This window comes from Thalassophryne amazonica, chromosome 13 (genome assembly GCF_902500255.1).
Source record: "Thalassophryne amazonica chromosome 13, fThaAma1.1, whole genome shotgun sequence".
Classification (NCBI taxonomy): domain Eukaryota; kingdom Metazoa; phylum Chordata; class Actinopteri; order Batrachoidiformes; family Batrachoididae; genus Thalassophryne; species Thalassophryne amazonica.
This window is the reverse complement of record NC_047115.1, coordinates 20,982,803-21,004,109: the sequence shown is the minus strand read 5'-3', so window position 1 is coordinate 21,004,109 and position 21,307 is coordinate 20,982,803. Positions and strand designations below refer to the sequence as shown.

The 21,307-nt window shown below is 39.0% G+C and overlaps 1 protein-coding gene and 1 long non-coding RNA gene across 2 annotated transcripts in view; both read left to right on the top strand.

Annotated features, from left to right (window-relative positions):
* The window catches only part of LOC117523059, a 25,589-nt gene extending 21,600 nt beyond the window's left edge, over nucleotides 1–3,989 (top strand). The window contains exon 4 of the long non-coding RNA XR_004564401.1: nucleotides 3,978–3,989. This is a non-coding gene — a long non-coding RNA (uncharacterized LOC117523059). The remainder of the gene's footprint in view (nucleotides 1–3,977) is intronic.
* The window catches only part of camkmt (calmodulin-lysine N-methyltransferase), a 241,171-nt gene that overhangs the window by 69,182 nt on the left and 150,682 nt on the right, over nucleotides 1–21,307 (top strand). The gene's annotated exons all lie outside the window — the stretch shown is intronic.

Sequence of the window (21,307 nt, the reverse complement as noted above, 5' to 3'; positions counted from 1 at the left end):
TTTTACTGTGTGTAAAAGCATAAAGCTACAGTGTGCAGGATTTAGGGCTGTTTATTAGCTGAAATACAGTATAGCATTTGTAACCATTTGTTTATTAGTCTATAATTACCTGGAGCAATGAATCCATGTGTTTGTGATAACCTTATAATGAGGACATTGTGTTTGCGTGAGAGTGGGCCCCATTATAGACACTGCCATGTTGTACCGCCATGTTGATACAGTAGCCCAAAAGGGACATATTTACTCAGTGGGTACTTCCCTCATATACAGCTACTGTTTGCTAGTGCAGGCTAACACGTTTGCGCTGTCATTTTTGTGAAATGGAGGATCATACATATTGTTTATCATAAGAAAATGCAACAGAGGGTGAATCCTCTTTACCAAAGAAGCAAAAATGTGGAGGGAAACAAAATTGTGACCAGCAGTGGCATAATGCAATCTGCACCCTCACCACTAGATGACACTAAATCTTGCAGTTCCCATGGGATTTTTTTTTTTTTTTAGTGAAGTCAAATATTTCAGGATGAGTGGTCCACCCACAAAGGCAAAAAAACAAAACAAAAACAAAGCAAAACAAAAAACCTTGAGGTATTAGTTGAATCAGTCCCTCTGTGCACCTCACAGTCTCAAACTTGTTCCATACAAGACCAAGAAGGTGGAGGCTTTCTGACCCATCCAGTCACAGGCGATTTCAGTGATACGCTCATCTTTTCTGCATAAGGTTGTGTTAATCAGTGAAACCAACTGTTGGAAGCAGATACCACGATATCACCACGAATACCAATTCTGTAGCTCAGTATCGTACTTTAAAAAATTATTTACTTTGTTTCCTCTCATATCAGAACACACAATTTCATCATAAAAGTAATTTTCTGCACCATAAATATGGATTACAGTTTTTTTTCTTCTTCTTTGGATTCTGTTACGTGTGTGAGAGTGACAGCATCCACTAGAGCCCACTCTTGGCTTAGAGTAACATCACTCTCTCTCTCTCTCTCTCTCTCTCTCTTTCTCTCTTTCTGTCGTTCACTTTTTCTCTTCCTCTCTCTCAGTCCATCTCAATTAATACTCTCCCACCTCCCTTCGAGGGCCTATTATACATTAGCCCTCTAAATCGAATCTCATGGAAATTGCCAGGGAGCCTAACACTGCCGGTTTTGACTGACACAGCACTGGATTTGTATTCAGCGCGGTGAACAGTTGAGAGGCGACTCACTGGCGCACTGACGTGCAAATGACCACAGACAGGTGCTTGAGCGGTAGCCGCATGCTGAAAACCGAGCAGTCCGGCCACACAACGTCGGCAGTAGGTAATGCTTTGAATACGCATTGATAGTTTCTTGTCATAACGACATTACGAGGGCAAAGAGATGCCAACAGCGACCGCAGATTGTTCCGCGAGCAGACCTTTCATCATCCTAGTCAAATTATTCTGATTGGCCGCTGATTTCCTGATGGCATCCCTGCATGCGAGAGGCTGTGTTTTGTGTCTGATTGAGAGCGTGTGCTTCAGTTCGTCTTGCATATGTGATTTGTGCGCGCGGCTGTGTCGTGTGATTTCCTTATGGAAGACCCGTTTCATCATCTGTTGCTTTTCTCACTGGCTTCCACAGTGACTGTGCTGCGTCTAATCACTTGTGGTGATTTGTATTTGTAAAACAACGCACCTTCCTCTGATGAGGGCCTTCCCCCCCTAGCGCGTGTGTGCACAGATTTGATGTAGGCACCCTTCAGGGTTCCAAATCAACATTTGTCAAGATCCCGCTGTCCCATTAAAAGAGACAAACCTTTTTGTCTGACACTTGAAACACACAAAACTTACAGCAGGTCTTTGGAGTCAGATTTTTGTTTTTATACCTGCCTGCGTTACATTGGCAACTTATACACACACACACACACACACACACACACACACACACACACACACACACACACACACACACACACACACACACACACACACACACACACACACACACACACACGTGCATGTAAGTGCACATGCACACTTAGTGAATGCTCTAGTCAGACAACCACATAATGGGCTAAAGAGGTACATGAAACAGATGGTTTTCCAGCTAGTCACCTCACTAATGCTAACAAGACATGTCAGGGAGGGAAATAGAAGGAGAAATGGGATGAGAGCTAAAGAGGGAAAGCAGAGGCAGGAGAGGTATTTATGCATAGACAGCATGGAAAACTTACCTGAAAAAAACAGGAGAGTTGAGTCGACTACATTAAAAATGCTTTTGTTTTTATTTTGTGCCACACCAGTGTAATTCGTACAGTGAACAGAAGGTTAGTCCCATTCAGATTGAGATCTCTCTTACAAGGGAGACCTGGACAATTTTTAAAGTTTTTAATCTGGCTGGGCCAGTCAAGGACATTCACAGAGTTGGCCTGAAGCCACTCCTTTGATATCGTGGCTGTGTGTTTAGGGTCATTGGCCTTCTGAAAGATAAACCATCACCCCAGTCTGAGGTCAAGAGCGCTCTGGAGCAGGTTTTCATCCAGGATGTCTCTGTACATTGCTGCATTCATCTTTCCCTCAATCCTGACTAGTCTCCCAGTTCCTGCTGCTGAAAAAAATCCCCACAGCATGATGCTGCCATCATTCTTTGGAAAAAAAAAAGAATTTAATCCATTTTAGAATAATGCTGTAACGTTAAAAAAATGTGGAAAAACTGCAGCGCTGTGAATATTTTCTGGATGCACTGTACTATTATTCATTTTCCTTGGTCTAGTGTTACCAGAAGCAAACAGAAATTGCAATGTATCATCATACTTTGACTCAGCACCCATGTATCCTATCAGGAGATAAGTGGATCATCTGTGCCCTGATGAAAAGAACCTACATATAGAGAAGCACAATAAGCACTTGTGGGTGCAGGGACAACAAAAAATGTGTTAGGCTGACAAAAGAAACATTCCATCTCGCTCCCGCCCCTGCACCAACGCCTCGCTGTGGAGTCTGTGTGTTGCCAATCTGTGCCAGGCTGTGAAACATTAACGCCATGCAATATTTATCAGGACTAAGTCAGGCTTTTAGCAGAGAGCGGGTGTTAGTGCTATATGTTTAGAAGCAAGCCCACAGCAACAACAATCTGGTGAACCTGCAAGCAAGAGCTGTCACTTCTTCGGACGTAGTGTTTGGTGTGTGTGTCTTAAAAGATGTTCTCTTCTTCACATCACATCTGAGACGGTTGGAAAGTGAAAAATTACACAGTGCGTTGAATGAAATGCTGAGAATGACGTTTGTCTTAGTTTGTGTGTGTGTTTTGTTTTTTTGGAGAAGAGCGACCTTCTATACAAAAGATGATTGTGGGAGCTGCAGTCCATATTCTTTGAGAGGCTTTGTGCCAGCCACCTCTAACAAGTGCATGCACACACATCCACAAGTGTGCACGTGATTGTTTGTTCTGCAGCATTACAATGCCATGTGCTTCTTTTTCGTTCAACACTTTCCCATAGAAAGCCATGCAGCATAGGGCAGAACCTCAGAGGATTATGCATTGTTGTTCAGCTTAAAGAATTTTGAGAACACAACACAAACGTTTCACTAGTTATAAGGCATATACATTACTGACATGGAAATCAGTTTAAAAACAGTGAATTGTGGAACAGACGTTTGTGTTATGGATAAGACGCGGAGTGAGGAGCAGTCCAGTATCTGACTGAACCCAGCATGAAATAATCAGAAGCAGTTCCAAAAAGAAAACACATTTATTTTTCTCCCCTTTGTGCTATACATAAAATACTAATTAATTATAGTTCTAGTGAGGTGAAAAGGCAGCGCGCTCTCTCAGCGTCTCAACAGTCGGAGTCCGAACGTTCAGGACTCAGGAGTTCCGCCGACACCCCCCCCAGGTGACTTTTTCCCAGAACTGTACTCTGCGAAGGAGGAACAGAGATGAGATTATTCAACACTATTACTACGAAATATTGTTTGGAGGCAAACTTGTCAGCTACACGTTTAGGTCTGAATTCCAACTTAATTCAAGGAGGCTGCTGCTCAAAGCTAGTGGAGGATCATTAATCCGCACGCCACTGCCGTGAGGAGCACGCCAAACACTTTCCACCAATAATTACTTATAGCTGCGTATAAGACGCCAATTTACATTCATGGATAAACTTTTCAGAATAGTCACCTCTGTTGTGTGCTGACAACGTTTGTCTCTCACCCTCGTCCTCCTTCACTCACTGCTGGTTTAAATATAGTTCTTCATCACTACATTGATACCAGCTGGAAGTCCTCAGATCTGCACGTGAACATCACAGGTGTCGTGGATTGTCCTGATAGAGAGCCACACGAGAATGCAACAGGTGCAGCCAATCATCGTAACAGAGGAGAGAGACTCTTCTGCAGCACATTTTCCTCAGAGAACAGCCCCAAATCACCTGGGAATGAAAATAAACACAAAACAACCCAACCTTGTCCAGCCAAACCCCCCCAACACACAACAATTTGATCTATTTCTCAGCCAGCTGCGATCTATTGTGAATTCTTTTTTTATTTACAAAGTAGAAATGCTCAACTCTCCGATTCCAGCTTCTCTTATGTGAAGATTTTTAGTTTGACAACCATATATCCCCATAAACAAGTGTGGGGTAATATAGCAATCAGCCTGTCTGCCTGTCCATCTGTACATGAGTCCTGTAAGCACAACTACTAAACCGGTTAGTCGATTTCAATTCATCTTAACAACAGTAGGGCATGAAAGAAAACAACTCTGGTCAAATGTCTTCAAGGAGAAATAATTGGACTTCTGTGTTTGATCTATGCAAATTATTGGATAGGGCTGCACGATATATCGTTTGAACATTGTCACTGCAATGTGCATGTGTATGATTGTTACATAGCGGGGACCTGCATTGTGGCATAACTAAATTAAGCATACGTGTTTACATTGCCAAGTTTTAAGGGTAAAAACCTACTTTTGTTTTTCATGACTAACCGACAAAAGACGTTGAAGATATTTAATTTACTCAAGGGATCCTGGTAATGTGAGGGCGTGACATGCTTCAGTCACGGTCTCAGCTGAAAAAAGACATTGTCTTGTGTTTGGTGGGTGAAGACAATGCACCTGGAGCATCATATTATAACACCGAGGGACTTATTCACAAGCAGTTTCCACAGTAAGGAGTTAAAGTATTTCCAAGCAGCATCTTCCAAAACAAGTGCGTCTTCTGTTGATAACTGCGTGTAAATGTGAACACAGCCTGTGAAAACCTGGACTGAGGTAAATTCATTTGTTTGGACATGATTTGGAAGGAGGTGATGGTTTAGTGGTTAAGCGTTGGCCTTGAGACCAGAGGATCCTCAGTTCAAATCCCAGCCTCACCGGAAAATCACAAAGGGCCCTTGGGCAGTATTCTTGCCTGTAGACCTCTGAGGCAGGATTGTTTTGAGGCACAAATCTGGGGAAGGGTACAGAAACATTTCTGCTGCTTTGAAGGCCCCAATGAACACAGTGGCCTCCATCATCCATAAATGGAAGAAGTTCAGATCCACCAAGACTCTTCCTAGAGCTGGTCGCCCGTCTAAACTGAGCGATCGGGGAGGTGACCAAGAACCCGATGGTCATCTTGGACTACCTCACAACAAGTCATTTGATTTATAAAAAAAAAAAAAAAAAGTAACGTGGGTATTTGCAGTTATTTTCTGACATTTATTGATTCAACAAAAACATTGTGGCACATGAATTAGTTATTTTTTATCTGGTATATCCGGAAATTATAGAATCTTGATTCCCTGTGACACAGGGTGTCCTTGCTTTTTTTCTTTTTCTTTTTTTAGTTTTTGCTCTCAGTCTGTGTTTGATCATCTTTTCCTGTCTGTGCTGCTTTGTCTGAAGCCTTTTCTTCGTGTCAAGGTTGAAACAGTTTGTTTAATTAATTGGTGACAATTTCTGCAAGAGCAGCTGGGTCTTTCCCCCACATATACTCACCTTATCTTCTTCTGCCTTTTACGCTTATCCACCTACATACTTATTACACATATTCACTCATTCATTGTGGCTTCCTGAATTTTCTGTTTCAGTAAACTGTTATGCCATCCCACACCTTCTAACTGTGTTTTAATCCACTATCTGACTCGTCTCTCTGGTCTTCTGGCACCTGTCCGTTTCTGCCAAAAAGGCAGCTCCTGAGTCATTTTAGTCATTTCTCTTTAATCCTACCTTGTTGAAGTGAAGAGCCCATTTTTAAACGCATACACAGTATTTGGATGAAAGCGGCTGACTGGAACAGGACATGCATAAGGAATGACGAGTGGTCTTTCGCACTATGTTACTTGATGCACACACCCTAATGTCAACACTTGTGTAGCCTGCACTGTCAGTAAACATGAGCAGTAATACGGATCGTGAAAAGTAAAGCCAGAACATCTGTATTGCTCTCAAGTGTCCAGAGATGTCGGGTTACTTATTTAGGTGTAATTAGTAAGAAAATAGGGATGTGTATCTCACCTTTTTAAAAATGATAGAAAACGTATCAAGACACACAAGCCACTGTATGATTCAGCAATAATACAGTCAGTCAGACAATACCAAATCAAACCAAGAGGTAAAAAACAAAATGGTCACTAACTTGGAAATTAGGACACATCTCTATGAGGGGTATAATAGTTAAATGGTACAGATAGATTTAAAAGTAATAAATACGTCGGCTATATCAATACACCGCTCTCATGGGACTGGTCACAGGAACCTTTATCTTTGCAAGGTATAGAGAAATTCAACATGTCTGACAGTGGTACGCGGTATAATGGATAAGTGTATACGTTTGATCTTTACATTTGTTTCACAGTTTAATACTCGTATACTGTTTCAGAACTGAAAAGTTACGCAGTGCTAGCAACAGCAGTCTTCTTCTGGACTTGTTCTGTGCTTTCTACTACTGTGTATGCTGCCCCCAGTGGTGAACAAAAGTTGAGCAGAGATGGAGCCAACATGCTGCCGCACAGTCATAAAAACTGAAGAAGAGCCCCAGTTTTTCATGAAATATGCATTTGAAGGTGAGCAATGCTTCTTTTGGCTTATTCTATCATGGAAAATGAATGTAACATTAAACAAAGACTTCTAGTGAGTTGCATCATTTTGCACCAAATCCAAATGTACCGAATTGAATAGTTCCTTAATACAAACTGTTACTCCTGAATCATATCATAGCCCACGTAAATGTTTATCATGTCATTGTGTCAGGGAGACACGCACACCCTCACTATCTTCATAAATGCAAGTTGTGAGTCTGATATGCATGCATATTCATGCACACAGACACATACAAGTAGATGCATTCGTATGCATTCACGTCATTTGGTTTTTGTAAGATGACCTCAGTGTGAAGTGGTTTTCTGGATAACAAAACGCTAAAGTCGTTGATCATTTTTTTGGTGCCCAGATGTAGTGCAGTGCTTTCACGTGTGTTTGTTTGTGTTGGTGCGTCGGTAAGTTCATGTATTACGTGGAACGTTTTAACACGGCCGCGATTAGTGCAATTATGCATTTTCAAGTGGAATGAATTGCTTCCAATGCTAAATAGTCACAAACAATGTTTGCACACAGACAGAGACACACTGATGCACACCAGCCTGTCTCACGCATGGATTTTGGACAGCAGAGTGTTAGGCTCCCTTGACAAATAATACTCACGAACCTTACCACTAAATTGCATGTCAGCAGGTGTGCAGCTCTTTGGCTGAAAGCGACCAGATTCCGGAAATGGATGCAGATTTATCAGCGCCTGGTTCTGATACGAACACGAACTCACCTCTCGGTCTTCTTTGTTAATTCTCCTCCATCCAGCTGTGCAATCATAATTTAGAGGTGTTGTCTGTATAATTTCTGTGGATTATGTGATTAGGAAGCTATTGTGGCAGATTAATGTGTGAACGAGGTTAAGGCATGATGAAATGGCTTTTGTCAGCCTCTGCCCTCTGCAGCCTATTGGAACACCGCACTCTGTCCTTCTGCTTTAGTGTTTGTGTGTAAAATGACAGGTGGAGGCCAAAGCCTTCTAATCTTTAAACCACCATATTTTTTGTATCATCATATGCCTCTGTTTATTGTGTTAATGTTTAACCCTCACCTCATTTATACCCACCTCTATTGTTTATGATGCCCTAATGGGACATCCGTTTTTACTTCTCTGTTTCCTTGCAAATTATACTCATGTTACAACAAAAATGTGTTGAACAACTGGAGGAAAAAGTGACGTATGAAGGGAAAACCCCACAGGAAATACAATAGGAACCAACCTTAACACCGCTGGGTGTTAGAAGATCATTAGACAGGTATTAAGACAGCCATAGACACAAATGAACAGGGCAACACACAATAACCTGTATACGTAGAGCCAGATCAGGATTTGGAGTATGTGCTAGTGCCGTGCATCTCACATCCACCACATGTCCTTGACCCTGGCAAACAACCAGTCCATCCCCACCTTCCACAATTATCCATCTATCTGCCACAGCCAGGTGAAATGTAGGCGTTGCCTTGTTATTTTCCGGTTGCTGGAATTCTCAGTAGAGATTTACTTGCATGCTGGATCATGTCCAGAGAAACGCGTCACATGGCCAAACGTCATAGTTGACGTTTCCATTGCAAATCGTAGAGTTCATGTGAGACTCCCTAAGTAAGTGTTGTTTGTTCAAAACAAGTTATTCCAGCAGTGCTCAAAGACCATCTGAATAGAACTGCCAAAGACATCTAGGCCGTAAGTGTTGGTTGTGAGCCCAGAGGACCCTCGGTTCAAACCCCTGCTATACCATGAAATGACTGATAGTTCTTGGGCAAGGTCCTTAATCCCCCAGTTGATGATGATGATGATGAAAACTTTTTATTTGATTAGCATTCAACCCCCCAAATGAAATACAATTACATATGTACATACACACACATATTCAACAAAAAAACATTTCAAAAAGGGATGATACTAATCAAAAAGGTATAGGCTGAAGCTCAAGCTTATTATGCCTAACCTTTTTACAAAAACAAATTCAACAATATGAAATATAAGAAGAAAAAAAAGAAAAAACCTGAAGCACATTAGAAAAAATAATATATAAATACAATTTCATAATAATAATACAACCAAAAGTTACATTAATTACATTATCATTCTTCATACTTGATTTATATAGTTCTGTAATATTTTAGTTTTAAACATGTTTTTAAATAATGAAAATGAAGTACACCTTTTTCATTGTTACAGCTATTCCATAAATTAATACCTCTTACAGAAACACATCTTTGCTTTATATTTGTTTGTATCTTATATTTTTTGTAAATACTTGTTCCCTTCAAATCATATTGACTCTCTCTGATTTCAAACAGCTTCTGAATATTGCGGCAAAGTAAATTATTGTGTACTTTATACATTATCTGTGCCCTTTTAAATTCCACTAAATCATAAAATTTGAGGGCATTACTGTCAATAAACAAAGGGTTAGTTGGTTCCCTATAATTACATCCATTAATAATTCTTATAGCTTTTTTTGCATCCTGAAAATAGGAAGACTGTTCGTTTTATTTGTGTTACCCCATATCTCTAGACAATAAGTAATATATGGAAGTAGTAATGAACAATAAAGTATGTATAGTGACTTTCTGTTAAGGACATCCTTTACTTTATAATGTATAGCAATAGTTTTTGACATTTTAGATTTGACATTGTTTATATGAGGTTTCCAACAAAGCTTATGATCAATTGTCACTCCAAGAAACTTATTTTCATACACTCGTTCAATTTCAATATTATTAACCCTGATTGCAACCGGGTTTTTAATTTGTCGAGTGGCAAAAACAATAAACTTTGTTTTGTTCAAATTCAGAGATAACTTATTAATGTCAAACCAGTTTTTTAATATATTTAATTCCTTTTCCGCTGTAGTCAGAAGCTGTTCTAGGTTTTTACCAGAAAAGTAAAGAGTGGTGTCATCAGCAAATAAAACACACTTTAATAGTTTGGAAACATTACACATATAATTGATATGAATAATTTAGGACCCAACACTGACCCTTGAGGGACCCCACAAGTAACCTTCAACTGATTTGAATTTACATCATTTAGTTGCACATATGGATATCTGTCATCTAAATAACTTTTCATCCATGTGTATACTAACCCTCTTATACCATATCTCTCCAGTTTATTCATCAATATATTATGATCAATAGTATCAAATGCCTTTTTTAAATCTATAAAAACACCAACAGCATATTCATTATTATCCATTGCAATAGAAATGCCTTCCACAAATTCCATCACTGCCATTGAAGTGGACCTTTTTGCTATAAAGCCATACAGTTGCTCCTGGTGTCTAGTGAGCACTGTGCATGGCAGCACTCTGACATCAATCTGTGTGTGAGATAGAGAGAGAATGGGTGATTGCAAGGCATCATTTGTAAAGCTTTTGAGCTTTTGATTCAGATGGAAAAGCTTTGTATAAATGCAATACATTTACCATTTTAGAACACCAAATTTTACTGGGAAGAAGTCAACAACCTGACACGTTTTGTCAAGTCACCCAAGGGCAAAAGTCATTTTCACAATTTCTCACTTATAAAGATATTTGCCCAACCTAAAATTATCAGGTAGAGAATGCATACATCTGTGAAGCGTGGCCTTCTGTTTGAGTGCTTTCAAATATGGTGACAAGTTGATGGGGCACTTCAAATAAAATGTAAGCACATGGATAATAACACAGTAATTAATCCAGAGTTGCTTTAAAATCGAGCAAAGTTCTCTTAAACCAAGATGTGTCCATCAAATACAGTATGTAAAGTATTCTGCCTTGGGCCAGACCTGTGCATGTGGGCGTGTCCCTGCCTACTAAGGTGGCAAAACTTACCATCCATAATTTGTGACTTTCCTTGGGGCAACTTATGCTGTAATTTGGCGCTATATAACTAAATTTAATTGCACTGAATTTAATTGGGTGGCCCGCTCAATTTAGCGCTCATTATCTCTGACCTTGCTAAATCAGGCCCTATATGTACAATGAGAGAGAGAGAGAGAATTATAATGAAATTAAACTAAAAAAAAATCACCTCCTGAGCTCAATCAAACGTTTTCAACCTGTATCAGCAGCTGCAGATGTTTCTTAGCATGATTTAGGAATGAACCCTCAAGTGACTGAGTGGGAGTCACTTATTGACTTTGGGCATATATTTGTGTGCACCATTTTTCTAATTTTAATTGGGAAAATTTATTCATAAAATTTTGTAAGGATCTGCCGATCTGTGTGGCAAGTATAATCCAAACTTGTTGTGGGGTCACTTATGACCCCGGGAAGATCTGAGATTTTTGACACTGTAGCTTCAGATGGTATTGTAATCATTATATTTTCCCGTTTTGCAGGAAGCCAACAAACCTTGATTTACAGCTGCACAAGCATTAAGAATGATTCTTGATGCCCAGAGTGAGGATGAAAAGGATGATGGACAAATATATTAGAGAGTGAAATAAACATGTAGAACCCTAAAATATTAATCATTTATATAGAAGTATTCCAATATAAAGTGAATGGGATCATAAATAATCCCATTCGGTCATATTTGTCTCTAAAATAGCTTGGTTGCTTGAGGGTTAACTGAGCTGACAAAATTATTTTGGAAAATATAGTTATGTTTTACTAAAACAGGAATGCACTGATAAATTGTGGTCATTTTTATTTTTTATCTTTAACTTGCAAGAGGGATTGTGTTTATAAAATGTGCTGCTTGGAGTGAATCCTGCACACGTATGCATTAATATAAGGTGAAGATGATTTTTCTCTGTCTCCATCACGCTTCTTTTCTGATTTCTTCCTCCGCCTCTTCTTCCACTGTCCAAGTCGCACAGACACTGGGTGACATGGACACAGCTCAGAGCAAACACTGCTGCTGGATCTAGATGGAGCTCTGCAGAGAGGAGGCATGGCTGTAGCCCCGAGCCAGCTGTCACAAATAGAACATTTAATAGCCTCTCTTTCTCTCTGCATCTCTGGAGCTGGTTTGCTGTCGGCTCAGGTCATTCCAGATAGGACTCTATCTTAGGATGATCTCACTGACAGCACCCACTTTAAACTAATCACTCCATTTAGACTGGAGTGGCCCTGAGGTGGGAGTGAGCGAGAAAGAGAGAGATGGCAGAGATGAACAGTTACTACCCCGCAGGACGAGAGAAAGAAACGAGGAAACATCCAAGCGAGAACTTCAGATTGTTAAGAGAAAGATACTGAAAGTGAGAAAAAGAGATGCCAAGCAAGTAGTCCATGAACCACCTTATCCCTGTTCCAACACTGGGTTTTTTTTCTTCACTAGGACTCTCTGATAGCCAATACAACATTTATGAATCTGCTTGTCTACACTGATATCATTGGTGGGTAGAGGTAGTCGAGCACTTTGAAGTTTGATCAGTGCTGCTTGTTTGTAGGCCAAAATTTATGGATAAGGGGAATACGAATGGCCTAACCTTAAAGGATTTTCACCCTATAGCAACAAGCTACCCCTCAAATTGATCAACCTGATATCCTCTTCCCACTGAAATCATCAATATGCAGATTAAGGTCAGATATAGGCCATCAAAGTTTAAAAGGTCAGAAAATAGGGCACTGCTGACAATCTGCTCACCTTCTGCCAAGAACAACAACATAAAAAAGAAGGTGAAAATAATTAAGAAATCCATTTCCATCAAGTTTGGAGCATTTATTACTGAGAAACATCTTTGCACTCATTTAAGGCTGAAATCTGCTTCACTGCTGAGAGCATTGATCTCTGTACTCTTGTATCACTTGTTCTTGTGTGCAGTAAACAAGAGACGGAACAGGTCCTAGGGAAAGATAAAGGATTTTGTAAAAGGGGTGGGGGGGGGGGGGGTGCATGGATTTGCGAATGAGGAACACGTGACTCTGAAATTTTTTTATTTTTTTAATTTTTAGGTGCCATTTCCTGCATTTTGGTGCACATTTCACCACAAAATACACCACAGAGAAAAAACTTTATAACCACTTTTTTATTAATTCGAATTTGTGCAGCCTGGAATCTGATGACGTTATGATGAGACGTAATGGAGAATATGTAAAATGTCTGTGGCTAAAAGAAAAAGTGAACACCTTTGCAACACCTAGCTGAATCATAGTCTGGTATGAATGTATCTAGCTGAGTCGTTCCTGAATAGAGGCTTCAGAAACAGTATTCGGCAGGGAGGGGTTTTTTTTTTTTTTTTTTTTTTTTTTTTTGGTCCATGAAGGGAGGGGGGGGGGGGGGGGGGGGTCGTCCCTCCATGTGATATATTCTCATAACCGTTTTGCTATTCGTCTTGCAGGCAACAGTCTGCTGCATAAGCTTGCTTTTTCTTCAAATTAGAAAATTTGTCAGGAAAAACTAAATAGAAGTTTAAAATTCTAAAAGTTAAATCATGAATAAAAACCTTTCGAAAACAAAACTTTCTAAAATTCCTGTTATTTTTCTTTTCTTTCTTTCTTTTTTTTTTTTTTTTACACTTTCTTTGGAAAAATTCACTTAGAGGAAAAATATTAGCCTATACAAACACACGCAAGTCTGCTGCTTCTGATCATTTCTTTGTTAATTAATCTAGTGTATTTTCCTTTTGTAAGATTTCAGATTTAGTCTTAAAATCTTACAAAAAAAAAAATCAAAGTTGTGTGCACACTCTTTCACGAAGCAGCTACATCTAACCCATTAAAAGTTTTCATGGTTGTCTTGGTGGCTTCCCTCACTATTCTCCCTCATGCACAATCACAGTTGTTTTTTGGGGGGCAGTGTAGATTTACCAAATGGGCCACAAGCTTCCTTTTTTCCCCCCATAATGAGTTATTTAAAGCAACTGCAAGAACATGTCACATGAAAATAAAGTTGACCTGCTGACTTGTCAATGAAATAATGAGGGAATGACATGGCAGCTTAGCCAATAACTTTAAAACGGGGGCCACATACTAATACAGCCGTTAGTAAACTTTGTATGCATGTGACGATCTTCAAGTTAAAGCTGACAGTCTGCACTATTGCAACAACTAAATCAATGTAATCTTTGTCAGTGTCCATATATATGGACCTAACTACAGCTTGCTCCCTCCATTGTGTCCTTTTACTCAATTCCTCAATTCCTACCTCCTCACTGAGCTCAGCCTCCACTCAAGGCTCCTCTACTATCCCATTCTTCCATCTCTTCTGTTGGGTCCATGCGTGTTTCTTTTCAGCTGTCGTGATGGAGTTGGTTTGACGAGTCAAACACACACACACACACAAAGAATGCATTTTTAGTACTTTTTAGAAACTTTAGCAGCATAGTGACTTAGTGGTTAGCACTGTTGCCTCACAGCAAGAAGGTCATGAGATCGATTCCCACCTGTGGCCTTTCTGTGTAGAGTTTGCATGTTCTCCCCGTATTTGCGTGGGTTTTCTCCAGGTGCTCCAGTTTCCTCCCGCTTCTAAAGACAGGCAGGTTAGGTGGATTGGAAACTTTATAATTGTCAAGGTCTCCCTTGTAAAAGAGATCTCAATTTCAATGGGAGTAACCTGATTAAATAAAGGTTAAATTAAAATTTACCTCCATGTTCTTGAGTCTAGTTGGCTGTAGCACCACGTTCTCTCTCTCACTGTGTGTCTCCTGAATTGTGATGGTCAGACTCGTAAAATAGAAGCTTATATGTCAAGAGCATGTCCAATTGGTTTATTGTTGGTGTTGTAAAGTACGTATATTTGATAATTGGATTTGCTGAATGTTGCATCAACAGAAAACAAGATCAGTCCAGCAATCCATGCATGGATCTAGGGCTGCCACTGATGACTTTTTCCTGTTAATCTTTCAACTCTTTTACAGATTAGTTGACTAATCTAAATGATTAATTTTCCTCCAAAATAATCAAATTGCAGTGTAATTTGAAAGTCTCCAAAAGTAGACTGTTTTCACATAAAATTGAATACCAGCAACACTCCTCCCACTCCAAAATAATGTGTTGCAGGCATCCATTTCAAAATGATCAAATATTTGCACAAAAACAATAAGGTTTATCAGTCTGAACATTAAATATCTTGTTTTTGTGGTGTATTCAATTGAATATAGGTTGAACATGATTTGCAAATCATTGTATTCTGTTTTTATTTACATTTCACACAACGTCCCAACTTCATTGGAATTGGGGTTGTAAATTCCTTGCATGATAAATTATATAATAATCATCAAAGTCAATCAAAAAACGATTCATGTCGCATGCAGCACATATTGTGGTGTTGAGGAATAACATTTGTCGGGAGGCCCTACGACTTATACTCCGATGTGACGTCAGTTTGTTATTAATAATAGCAATTATAATTACTATTTCTATAAAACTTTCCCAAGAATCAAAGCACTACACAAAATAAACTTCAGTAATAAACTAATAAGTTCCAGGAATGAAAATACACTACAGCAATGCACAAAAATCCCAAATTAGAGGGCTCATAACACAGAAAGAGCTGTGACTGCTGCGACATAGATGTAAAAAAAGATGTATTTTAAAAATATTGATGTCGATGCCTTCTCAGCATCTGCTTAATTAATTAATTAATTAATTTTGACTAATCGTGGCAGCCCTACATTATCCACAGAAAAATAATTGTTAGCTGTAGTTTCATATTTTTTTATTATCGAAATCATTTAATAAAACTTGAAACAACATTTTGCATTTACAGTTTCCGACACGTTTGCCTAAGTAATTATGGTCGATGATCATTACTCTGGCACTTTCCAAGTCCTTTATATTAGCATTAAGTAGCATCTTCACTCATGCTGCAACCATGCCAAGCACAAATTCCACTCTCAGGTTCTCTCTGTATAGTTATGAAGTGAAAAATATTTAGTAACTCTGATATACCACCGAAGGTCTGGCTCTCAACACTGCATCCGTTTGCTGAGCTCTTGTATTATATATAACTGCAGCTTTGTCAACAATCTGCAGGCCAGATCTTTTCCATCTCAGGTTAATCCCACAGAGAGAAAGGGATCCAAAACCTGAATATTACCAGAGCTCAAATCTCTTCACAGTCAGATGCCACTACTCACATCTCGCACCTTCACACAGAGGGGTTTGCATGTCAAGATAAGTGGAAGAGGTAAAGGGAGACAAACACTCTGGTGCAGTACACTGAATGACAAATGAACTCTCACAGTAATGGTGCTTTCCCACATAAACACATAGGCACATGCACACAGACACAGCTTCACACTTACAGTATTCATCCACATGCATGCACACAGATGCAGCCACACACAGGCTCAACTGTGCATCTCCTCCCTTCTCTCTGCAGTAGGCAGATAAGTGCCATAGTCAAACCAGTGAGGGAGAAATGCTGTACTAGATAGTCCCTGTAGGTACACTGCCTTCACCCTGTGTTCACTCTGTACATTTGTGTTTGGAGGGACAGAAGCAGAAGAATTTAAAAATGGTTGGGAAAGTGTTTTTTCCTGAACAAAATTTATGCTTTAAGTATAAAATAGCACTACAATAATACTATGCAGCGGTCTTCCAGCACTCTCGCCTCACAGTAAGAAGGTCCTGGGTTCCATCTCACCCATGCCTATTCTCCTTGAGCCACATCGGGAAAGGCATTTGATTTAACACCCATGTCAAATGAAGATGCGGCTCTGTATGGTATTAACCACATGGGGAATCCATGACAAAATCCCAGCGGACAAAATCCCAACAGACGATATCCCAGTGGACAGAATCCCAACCTCTTATTACAAAAATGGACAAATCCCAGTCTTATTCCAACATCACATCTCACTTGAACCCTAACCCTAATCCTACATTAATGTAGTACACTAACCCAACCCTATTATACTTTATATTTGTTCATGAGACTGGGATTTTGTCCACTTTTGTAATAAGGAGTTGGGATTTTGTCCACTGGGTTTATGTCCTGTCACCCCACATGGGAGTGTGTGAGCCAGTGCATTCTGAGTGCTGGTCCCACGCTCTGATAAATGAGGACGATTGCATTAGAAAGGGCACTGGGTGTAATTTTTTCCAGACTAAACCTCCAGCTCACAAATTGCATTTCCAATTTTTGATTCACTCACTCACTCGTCTTCAACCACTTACTCCAACACTCAGTCCATGCAAGCATTGAACGGTGTAGAAACAGTGTACTGAGTATGTGTTCTGTTTTCACTTAATTTTATATTTTTTGATAAATTGCATCACTTCTGTTGTTTGACTAATCAGTTAATTAGCATCAGCTCAAGATTAACGTGAAGAATTCCTGTCTGGATTTACGTGACCACACGATGAACTGCACCTGATCAGTTCTCAGACTCCTGAAAGCAGATGAGACGTGAGCAGATTGTGTGTATTGTTCTCGTAGCAGCTCTGGCTTTTCACTCTTGCTTTGTTGGTACAGAGATGCACAGAGTGCTCCAAGCTCCTTCTTAGACCACAGTAGCAGCACTGAACCTCTTTGATTTCTTTTCCAAGATTCTTATCTGCCTCTGAGCTCACGTGTGGCCTGATGTGGTATCATACAGAAAAGCTCCGCTCTGAAGAGCTCTGTTGATCTGTACCCTGACCGATAGACCCGTATACCACTGCAAAGCCGTCTGGGTTTTAAAAAAAAGAAATAAATAAGAAGCTGCAGTAGTTTATCTTTTAGCAACATCTCAAGGTTTTTCTTGAGCCTTTCTGCCACTCTTTTTCTTTATCTTTTTTCTATTTTTCTCTGCCACCTCAGACTCAACAAACACTTGTCGTCTCCTCTTTTGACTGCCTGTGTGTGTGTGTCCCCCTGTCCCTCAGGGGTCCTTGTGCATGTCCATCTCTGTGCTTTCTACCATGCAGGATAAAAGCCTTTCAGCTGTGACTGCTGCCAAATCAACCCCTGCCACACCACCAGAGCTCCACTTCAGCACCAGTTAACCATCACACTGCTGTCATTAGATACAGACAGAGAGGGGACAAGAGAGAGAGAGAGAGAGGAATAACAGGCTCAACAATGTGGGTCACAGGATGCAGACGAGTGAGCACCAGTGATATGTCTGTGATCAGGTCCAGTAGTGTGTACAAAGAAAAGACTTTGGATAGTCTCTTAGATAGACTTGCATGTTAGCCTCAGGCTCTCTGAAAGCTAATGTCAAGGGGCAAGAGCAGTGTTTTATAGCATGACTGCATTCAACCACTTTTCCAAGTCTCAATGAAAGACCAGGAGCACCTTTTACCTTTCATTATGTACTGTACACTGCAAAAGTGTTTGCACTTTTTTCTACAGATGCAGTGCTGGACACTCTCTGAAGTGTGTAATGTGAATGCTATAATCTTAGGCTCCCATAGTGTAGTTTGTTTTGAGAGCGACAGCTCGTGCAGATAGTAGTTCACGTCACAATTGCAGGGATCTCTCAGAAAACAAGATGCTTGTTCAAAATTCTGTGTCTCTTTCCACCCGTATGAAGTTACTATGTGACAATCTGAAATGCTACTGAAATACCCCCCCCACTTGTGCCGATAGTATTCTGTATGTTACGAGGTCAGGAGTGAGTGAATGAATGAATGAATGAAAACTGTTTATTTTGAACATTTGATACAACAACAATTACAAGATAGATCAGTAAGACAACAACAAAAAGTTCCTACTGTGTACCCAACATGACCGAAAAGGGGTAGGGTGAAGCATCAGCTTATTTATCCCTACCCCTTCTTCCCCACACCCAGTAATACCCTTTGCCACATATACACATAGATTCCTACACACCTAAACCGATATAAATATATATATATATATATATATATATATATATATATATATATATACATATACATACACATACATATATACACAAACATAAATATACACCTACACATACCTACTTACATACAAAATACTATATATTTACAAGCCGAAGCAAAAAACAAAAACACCCTAACCCTCATTACCCTTCCTTCTCCCTATACCCAGAAAAAAACATATTTTTGTACCGCTGTTTGAACTGGTTCATGCTTGGACATTGCTTGAGCCCCACTCCCAATCTGTTCCACATCCTCACCCCACAGACAGAAATACAGAACCTTTTAATGTTGTTCGTGCCCACTGATGCTTTAAATTAAATTTCCCCCTCAGACTGTAATCCCCTGATCTGTTAAAAAACATATTTTTAATATTGCTGGAAGTAAAATTGTTTATTGCTTTATACACAATTTGTACTGTTTGAAAATGAACCAAGTCTGTGAATTTTAAGAATTTGGATTGTAAAAATAGTGGATTTGTATGATCTCTATAGCCAGTATTATGAATAATTCTTATAGCTCTTTTCTGCATTACTGATAGTGATTGTGTTGTACCTTTATAAGTATTACCCATACCTCTGCACAGTACTGTAAATATGGTAAAACCAGTGAGCAGTAAAGAATGCGGAGTGAGTTGTGGTCCAGAATATGTTTCGCTTTGTTTAGAACTGAAATGCTTCTTGACGGTTTACTTTGTATATGTTTTATATGAGTCTTCCAGTTTATCTTATCATCTATTATCACCCCCAGAAACTTATTTCATGTACCCTTTCAATATCTACCCCCTCGACTTGTAACTGAACCTGTATGTCTGTATTACAATAGCCAAATAACATGTATTTTGTTTTACTTAAGTTTAATGATAATTTGTTTCTGTCAAACCATATTTTCAATTTTCCCATTTCTATACTGGTCCTCCTCAGTAACTCCTGCAAATCCCCCCCTGAACAAAAAAATGCTTGTGTCATCTGCAAATAATACTAATTTTAATATTTTGGAAACATTGACAATATCATTTATATAAACTAGAAACAGTTGTGGACCCAATACTGACCCCTGTGGGACGCCACAAGCATTGTCCAAGCATGATGATGTATATTCCCCCAACTTCACAAACTGTTTTCTGTTACTAAGTAGCTTCTCACCCAGTGCAACACCAACCCCCTAATCCCATACTGTTCAAGTTTATTGATTAATATGTCATGATTAATTGTATCAAAAGCCTTTTTAAGGTCTATAAATATTCCAACTGAATGTAATTTGTGGTTCTATGGCGTTTGTAATCTCCTCAACTGATTCTATTAATGCAAGTGATGTTGAACTATGTGCTCTGAATCCATATTGACTATCAGTAAGTAATTTATGTTTATTTATGAATTTGTCTAATCTATTATTGAATAACTTTTCTAATAATTTGGAAAATTGTGGAAGCAAAGAAACAGGTCTATAATTTGTGAAGTGGTGTCTATCCCCAGTCTTATACAGCGGCACAACCTTAGCTATTTTCATTTGATTGGGAAATTTACCGGTTTGAAATGATAAGTTACAGATGTATGTTAATGGTTCTACAATCCATTCAATGACCCTGTTTTACCACCACCATATCAATTTCATTTAAATCGGTAGAGGTTTATATTTACAATTATTCACAATGTCTGTAATTTCATTTCCATCCACTGCTGTGAGGAACATTGAACAGGGATTTCTTTCTATAAGATTATTATCCCAATCCTCAGATTGGGAATCGGGAATTTTTTCTGCCAAGCTTGGTCCAATATTTACAAAAAAATTATTAAAACCGTTGACTACCTCATCCTTATTTTCCTTCCTGACATTATTATCAATGAAATACTGAGGGTAACTCTGTTTTTTATTACCATTTTTGATAATGCTATTTAATATATCCCATATTCCTTTAATATTGTTTTTGTTATTATATAATATGTTACTATAATATTCCTTCCTACATACCCGTATAATATTAGTTAATCATTTTTGTATTTCTTATATCTATTTTCTGCCTCTTTAGTCTTTAGTTTTATGAATTCTCTATACAGTGTATTTTTCTTATTACATGCATTTCGTAACCCTTTCGTCATCCATGGTCGAGCTTGGATTTTTTGTTTTCTGTAGTCTGTTTAATTGGACAATTTTTATCATATAATGATGTAAATATTTGTAAAAAAGTTTCATATGCACTATCAACATCACTTTCAACTGTATACCTTTTCCCAGTTTTGCTCCTGTAATCCTTCTTTAGTGTGTTCATGTTTTCCTCTGTCCGCACTCGCCTGTATTTTATTTTCTCCTCTGCTGATTCCGCCGATGGTTCTATTATAACGATGAAAACTGGTAGATGATCACTAATGTCATTGATTAATAATCCACTCACAGTGTTATTCTCAATATCATTGCTGAATATATTATCAATTAAGGTAGCACTATGGGATTAATTCTGTTTGGCCTGGTGATTTTTGGATATAAACTCATACTGTACATTATACTGATAAATTCATCTGTTATTTTATGCTTATTTGGATTGAG